The sequence below is a fragment of the Apium graveolens genome, chromosome 7 (genome assembly GCF_009905375.1).
Source record: "Apium graveolens cultivar Ventura chromosome 7, ASM990537v1, whole genome shotgun sequence".
NCBI lineage: Eukaryota > Viridiplantae > Streptophyta > Magnoliopsida > Apiales > Apiaceae > Apium > Apium graveolens.
The window spans coordinates 178233675-178243092 of NC_133653.1; positions in this window are offsets into that span (position 1 = coordinate 178233675).

The following is a 9418-nucleotide window of genomic DNA, read 5'->3' on the forward strand; positions in this document are numbered from 1 at the left end:
TGTTAACATTATGTACATGCAATTAGACATCCTTTAACCACCACTTGGTACCCCTTTCCTACAAGTCAATTTTGGGCCACATTTTGGCTCTAATCAATAATATAAGTTATTTCTCACAATATTAGAGTCACTTTGCACCTTATAAGAGGCACTTGCCATCATATATTGGTACAATTAACATTTTAACATCATGTACATGCAATTAGAAATCCTTTTAACACCTCTTAGTGCCATATACATACAAGTCAATTTTGATCCACATTTTGGTTCTAATTAACCATGTTAGTTAGTTTTCACCATATTAGAGTCACTTTGCACCCTGTAAGAGTCACTTTCCACCATATATACAACAATTGACATGTTAACATCATATACATCCAATTTGATATCCTTTTACCACCTATTAATGCCACTTTCATTCAAGTTAATTTTGTTCCACATTTTGGCTTAAATCAACCATATAAGTTACGTATTCTCGAAAAAATCCATGTAAGTCACTTTTCACCATATTAGAGTCACTTTGCACCCTATAAGAGTTACTTGCCACCATATATTGATACAATTAACATGTTAACATCATGTACGTGTAATTAGACATCCTTTAACCACCATTTGGTACCCCTTTCCTATAAGTCAATTTTGGGTCATATTTTGGCTCTAATCAATAATGTAAGTGATTTCTCAGCATATTATAGTTACTTTGCACCTTATAAAAGTTACTTGCCATCATATATTGGTACAATTAACATGTTCACATCATGTACATGCAATTAGGAATCCTTTTACCACCTCTTAGTGCCACATTCATACAAGTCAATTTTGGTCCACATTTTGGTTCTAATTAACCATGTTAGTCAGTTTTCACCATATTAGAGTCACTTTGCACCCTGTAAGAGTCACTTTCCAACATATATACAACAATTGTCATGTTAACATCATATACATCCAATTTGATATCCTTTTACCACCTATTAATTCCACTTTCATACAAGTTAATTTTGTTCCATATTTTGGCTCTAATCAACCATGTAAGTCATTTATTCTAAAAAAACCATCTAAGTCACTTTTCACCATATTAGAGTCACTTTGCACCCTATAAGAGTCACTTGCCACCATATATTGATACAATTAATATGTTAACATCATGTACATGTAATTAGACATCCTTTAACCACCACTTGGTACCCCTTTCCTACAAGTCAATTTTGGGCCATATTTTGGCTCTAATCAATAATGTAAGTGATTTCTCACCATATTAGAGTCAGTTTGCACCTTATAAGATTTAATTGCCATCATATATTGGTACAATTAACATGTTAACATCATGTACATGCAATTATAAATCCTTTTACCACCTTTTAGTGCCACATTCATACAAGTCAATTTTGGTCCACATTTTGGTTCTAATTAACCATGTTAGTCAGTTTTCACCATATTAGAGTCACTTTACACCCTATAAGAGTCACTTTCCACCGTATATACAACAATTGACATGTTAACATCATATACATCTAATTTGTCATCTTTTTACCCCCTATTAATGCCACTTTTATACAAGTTAATTTTGTTCCACATTTTGGTTGTAATTAACCATGTAAGTCACTTTTCACCATATTAGAGTCACTTTGCACCCTATAAGAGTCACTTGCCACCATATATTGATACGGTTAACGTGTTAACATCATATACATGCAATTAGACATCCTTTAACCACCTCTTGGTACCCCTTTCTTACAACTCAATTTTGGGCCACATTTTGGCTCTAATCAAACATGTAAGTGACTTCTCACAATATTAGAGTCACTTTACACCTTATAAGAGTCACTTGCTATCATATATTGGTAGAACTAACATGTTAACATCATGTACATGCAATTAGAAATCCTTTTACCACCTCTTAGTGCCAAGTTCATACAAGTCAATTTTGGTCCACATTTTGGTTCTAATTAACCAAGTTAGTTAGTTTTTACCATATTAGAGTTACTTTGCACCCTGTAAGAGTCACTTTCCACCATATATACAACAATTGACATGTTAACATCATATACATCCAATTTGATATCCTTTTACCACCTATTAATGCCACTTTCATACAAGTTAATTTTGTTCCACATTTTGGCTTTGGTTGCCATGTAAGTCACTTATTCTCAAAAAAAACCCATGTAAGTCACTTTTCACCATATTAGAGTCACTTTACACCCTATAAGAGTTACTTGCCACTATATATTGATACAATTAACATGTTAACATCATGTACATGCAATTAGACATCCTTTAACCACCACTTGGTACCCCTTTCCTACAAGTCAATTTTGGGCCACATTTTGGTTCTAATCAGTAATATAAGTTATTTCTCACAATTTTAGAGTCACTTTGCACCTTATAAGAGTCACTTGCCATCATATATTGGTACAATTAACATATTAACATCATGTACATGAAATTTGAAATCCTTTTACCACCTCTTAGTGCCACATACATACAAGTCAATTTTGATCCACATTTTGGCTCTAATTAACCATGTTAGTTAGTTTTCACCATATTAGAGTCACTTTGCACCCTGTAAGAGTCACTTTCCACCATATATACAACAATTGACATGTTAACATCATATACATCCAATTTGATATCCTTTTACCACCTATTAATGCCACTTTCATCCAAGTTAATTTTGTTCCACATTTTGGCTCTAATCAACCATGTAAGTCACGTATTCTCAAAAAAATCCATGTAAGTTACTTTTCACCATATTAGAGTCACTTTGCACCCTATAAGAGTCACTTGCCACCATATATTGGTACAATTAACATCTTAACATCATGTACATGTAATTAGACATCCTTTAACCACCATTTGGTACCCCTTTCCTATAAGTCAATTTTGGGCCATATTTTGGCTCTAATCAATAATGTAAGTAATTTGTCAGCATATTAGAGTTACTTTGCACCTTATAAAAGTTACTTACCATCATATATTGGTACAATTAACATGTTCACATCATGTACATGCAATTAGGAATCCTTTTACCACCTCTTAGTGCCACATTCATACAAGTCAATTTTGGTCCACATTTTGGTTTTAATTAACCGTGTTTGTCAGTTTTCACCATATTAGAGTCATTTTGCACCCTGTAAGAGTCACTTTCCACCATATATACAACAATTGACATGTTATAATCATATACATCCAATTTGATATCCTTTTACCACCTATTAATGCCACTTTCATACAAGTTAATTTTGTTCCATATTTTGGCTCTAATAAACCATGTAAGTCACTTATTCTCAAAAAAACCATCTAAGTCACTTTTCACCATATTAGAGTCACTTTGCACCCTATAAGAGTCACTTGCCACCATATATTGATACAACTAACATGTTAACATCATGTACATGTAATTAGACATATTTTAACCACCACTTGGTACCCCTTTCCTACAAGTCAATTTTGGGCCATATTTTGGCTCTAATCAATAATGTAAGTGATTTCTTACCATATTAAAGTCGGTTTGCATCTTATAAGATTTACTTGCCATCATATATTAGTACAATTAACATGTTAACATCATGTACATGCAATTATAAATCCTTTTACCACCTTTTAGTGCCATATTCATAGAAGTCAATTTTCGTCCACATTTTGGTTCTAATTAACCATGTTAGTCAGTTTTCACCATATTAGAGTCACTTTGCACCCTATAAGAGTCACTTTCCACCATATATACAACGATTGACATGTTAACATCATATACATCCAATTTGTCATCTTTTTACCCCCTATTAATGCCACTTTTATACAAGTTAATTTTGTTCCACATTTTGGTTGTAATTAACCATGTAAGTCACTTTTCACCATATTAGAGTCACTTTGCACCCTATAAGAGTCACTTGCCACCATATATTGATACGGTTAATGTGTTAACATCATATACATGCAATTAGACATCCTTTAACCACCTCTTGGTACCCCTTTCTTACAAGTCAATTTTGGGCCATATTTTGGCTCTAATCAAACATGTATATGATTTCTCACAATATTAGAGTCACTTTGCACCTTATAAGAGTCACTTGCCATCATATATTGGTAGAATTAACATGTTAACATCATGTACTTGCAATTAGAAATCCTTTTACCACCTCTTAGTGCCAAATTCATACAAGTCAATTTTGGTCCACATTTTGGTTCTAATTAACCATGTAAGTCACTTTTCACCATATTAGAGTCATTTTGCACCCTGTATGAGTCACTTTCCAACATATATTTGTACAATTGACATGTTAACATCATATACATCCGATTTGACATCCATTTACACCTCTTAATTCCACTTTCATATAGGTTAATTTTGTTCCACATTTTAGTTCTAATCAACCAAGTCACTTTTCACCATATTAGAGTCACTTTGCACCTTGTAAGAGTGATTTTCCACCATATATACAACAGTTAACATGTTAACATCATATATATCCAATTTGACATCCTTTTACCACCTATCAATTCCACTTTCATATAACTTAATTTTGCTCCACATTTTGGCTCTAATCAACCATGTAAGTCACTTTTCACCATATTAGAGTCATTTTGCACCCTATAAGAGTCACTTGCCAACATATATTGATACAATTAACATGTTAACATCATGTACATCCAATTAGATATCCACTAACCACCTCTTGGTACCCCTTTCCTACAAGTCAATTTTGGGCCACATTTTGGCTCTAATCAGTAATATAAGTTATTTCTCACAATTTTAGAGTCACTTTGCACCTTATAAGAGTCACTTGCCATCATATATTGGTACAATTAACATTTTAACATCATGTACATGAAATTTGAAATCCTTTTACCACCTCTTAGTGCCACATACATACAAGTCAATTTTGATCCACATTTTGGCTCTAATTAACCATGTTAGTTAGTTTTCACCATATTAGAGTCACTTTGCACCCTGTAAGAGTCACTTTCCACCATATATACAACAATTGACATGTTAACATCATATACATCCAATTTGATATCCTTTTACCACCTATTAATGCCACTTTCATCCAAGTTAATTTTGTTCCACATTTTGGCTCTAATCAACCATGTAAGTCACGTATTCTCAAAAAAATCCATGTAAGTTACTTTTCACCATATTAGAGTCACTTTGCACCCTATAAGAGTCAACTGCCACCATATATTGATACAATTAACATGTTAACATCATGTACATGTAATTAGACATCCTTTAACCACCATTTGGTACCCCTTTCCTATAAGTCAATTTTGGGCCATATTTTGGCTCTAATCAATAATGTAAGTAATTTGTCAACATATTAGAGTTACTTTGCACCTTATAAAAGTTACTTACCATCATATATTGGTACAATTAACATGTTCACATCATGTACATGCAATTAGGAATCCTTTTACCACCTCTTAGTGCCACATTCATACAAGTCAATTTTGGTCCACATTTTGGTTTTAATTAACCGTGTTTGTCAGTTTTCACCATATTAGAGTCATTTTTCACCCTGTAAGAGTCACTTTCCACCATATATACAACAATTGACATGTTATAATCATATACATCCAATTTGATATCCTTTTACCACCTATTAATGCCACTTTCATACAAGTTAATTTTGTTCCATATTTTGGCTCTAATAAACCATGTAAGTCACTTATTCTCAAAAAAACCATCTAAGTCACTTTTCACCATATTAGAGTCACTTTGCACCCTATAAGAGTCACTTGCCACCATATATTGATACAACTAACATGTTAACATCATGTACATGTAATTAGACATCCTTTAACCACCACTTGGTACCCCTTTCCTACAAGTCAATTTTGGGCCATATTTTGGCTCTAATCAATAATGTAAGTGATTTCTTACCATATTAAAGTCAGTTTGCATCTTATAAGATTTACTTGCCATCATATATTAGTACAATTAACACGTTAACATCATGTACATGCAATTATAAATCCTTTTACCACCTTTTAGTGCCATATTCATAGAAGTCAATTTTCGTTCACATTTTGGTTCTAATTAACCATGTTAGTCAGTTTTCACCATATTAGAGTCACTTTGCACCCTATAAGAGTCACTTTCCACCATATATACAATGATTGACATGTTAACATCATATACATCCAATTTGTCATCTTTTTACCCCCTATTAATGCCACTTTTATACAAGTTAATTTTGTTCCACATTTTGGTTGTAATTAACCATGTAAGTCACTTTTCACCATATTAGAGTCACTTTGCACCCTATAAGAGTCACTTGCCACCATATATTGATACGGTTAATGTGTTAACATCATATACATGCAATTAGACATCCTTTAACCACCTCTTGGTACCCCTTTCTTACAAGTCAATTTTGGGCCATATTTTGGCTCTAATCAAACATGTATATGATTTCTCACAATATTAGTGTCACTTTGCACCTTATAAGAGTCACTTGCCATCATATATTGGTAGAATTAACATGTTAACATCATGTACATGCAATTAGAAATCCTTTTACCACCTCTTAGTGCCAAATTCATACAAGTCAATTTTGGTCCACATTTTGGTTCTAATTAACCATGTAAGTCACTTTTCACCATATTAGAGTCATTTTGCACCCTGTATGAGTCACTTTCCAACATATATTTGTACAATTGACATGTTAACATCATATACATCCGATTTGACATCCATTTACACCTCTTAATTCCACTTTCATATAGGTTAATTTTGTTCCACATTTTAGTTCTAATCAACCAAGTCACTTTTCACCATATTAGAGTCACTTTGCACCTTGTAAGAGTGATTTTCCACCATATATACAACAGTTAACATGTTAACATCATATATATCCAATTTGACATCCTTTTACCACCTATCAATTCCACTTTCATATAACTTAATTTTGCTCCACATTTTGGCTCTAATCAACCATGTAAGTCACTTTTCACCATATTAGAGTCATTTTGCACCCTATAAGAGTCACTTGCCAACATATATTGATACAATTAACATGTTAACATCATGTACATCCAATTAGATATCCACTAATCACCTCTTGGTACCCCTTTCCTACAAGTCAATTTTGGGCCATATTTGGCTCTAATCAATCATGTAAGTGACTTCTCACCATATTAGAGTCACTTTGTACCTTATAAGAGTCATTTGCCATTATATATTGGTACAATTAACATGTTAACATCAGGTACATGAAAGTAGAAATCCTTTTACCACCTCTTAGTGCCACATTCATACAAGTCAATTTTGGTCCACATTTTGGTTCTAATTACCCATGTTAGGTAGTTTTTACCATATTAGAGTCACTTTGCACCCTATAAGAGTCACTTTCCACTATATATACGACAATTGACATGTTAACATCATATACATCCAATTTGATATCCTTTTACCACCTATTAATGCCACTTTCATTCAAGTTAATTTGTTCCACATTTTGGCTCTAATCAACCATGTAAGTCACGTATTCTCAAAAAAATCCATGTAAGTCACTTTTCACCATATTAGAGTCACTTTGCACCCTATAAGAGTCACTTGCCACCATATATTGATACAATTAACATGTTAACATCATGTACATGTAATTAGACATCCTTTAACCACTACTTGGTACCCCTTTCCTATATGTCAATTTTGGGCCATATTTTGGCTCTAATCAATAATGTAAGTGATTTCTCAGCATATTAGAGTTACTTTGCACCTTATAAAAGTTACTTGCCATCATATATTGGTACAATTAACATGTTCACATCATGTACATGCAATTAGGAATCCTTTTACCAACTCTTAGTGCCACATTCATACAAGTCAATTTTGGTCCACATTTTGGTTCTAATTAACCATGTTAGTCAGTTTTCACCATATTAGAGTCATTTTGCACCCTGTAAGAGTCCCTTTCCACCATATATATTACAATTGACATGTTAACATCATATACATCCAATTTGACATCTTTTTACCACCTATTAATGCAACTTTTATACAAGTTAATTTTGTTCCACATTTTGGTTGTAATTAACCATGTAAGTCACTTTTCACCATATTGGAGCCACTTTGCACCTTATAAGAGTCACTTTACACAATATATTGATACGATTAACATGTTAACATCATGTACATGCAATTAGACATCCTTTAACCACCGCTTGGTACCCCTTTCTTACAAGTCAATTTTTGGCCGCATTTTAGCTCTAATCAAACATGTAAGTGACTTCTAACAATTTTAGTTATTTTGCACCTTATAAGAGTCACTTGCCATCATATATTGGTACAATTAACATGTTAACATCATATACATCCAATTAGACATCCTTTAACCACCTCTTGGTACCCCTTTCTTACAAGTCAATTTTGGGCCACATTTTGGCTCTACTCAAACATGTAAGTGACTTCTCACAATAATAGAGACACTTTGCACCTTATAAGAGTCACTTGCCATCATATATTGGTACAATTAATATGTTAACATCATGTAAATGCAATTTGAAATCCTTTTACCACCTCTTAGTGCCAAATTCATACAAGTCAATTTTGGTTCTAATTAACCATGTAAGTCACTTTTCACCATATTAGAGTCATTTTGCACCCTATATGAGTCACTTATCAACATATATTTGTACAATTGACATGTTAATATCATATACATCCGATTTGACATCCTTTTACACCTCTTAATTCCACTTTAATATAGGTTAATTTTGTTCGACATTTTGGTTCTAATCAACCATGTAAGTCACTTTTCACCATATTAGAGTCACTTTGCACCTTATAAGAGTGAATTTACACCATATATACAAAAATTAACATGTTAACATCATATATATCCAATTTGACATCCTTTTACCACCTATCAATTCCAGTTTCATACAACTTAATTTTGTTCCACATTTTGGCTCTAATCAACCATGTAAGTAATTTTTCACCATATTAGAGTCACTTTGCACCCTATAAGAGTCACTTGCCAACATATATTGATACAATTAACATGTTAACATCATGTACATCCAATTAGATATCCATTAACCACCTCTTGGTACCCCTTTCCTACAAGTCAATTTTGGGCCATATTGGGCACTAATCAATCATGTATGTGACTTCTCACCATATTAGAGTCACTTTGCACCTTATAAGAGTCACTTGCCATCATATATTGGTACAATTAACATGTTAACATCATGTATATAAAAGTATAAATCCTTTTACCACCTCTTAGTGCCACATTCATACAAGTCAATTTTGGTCCACATTTTGGTTCTAATTAACCATGTTAGTTAGTTTTCACCATATTAGAGTCAATTTGCACCCTGTAAGAGTCACTTTCCACCATATATACAACAATTGACATATTAACATCATATACATCCAATTTGATATCCTTTTACCACCTATTAATGCCAC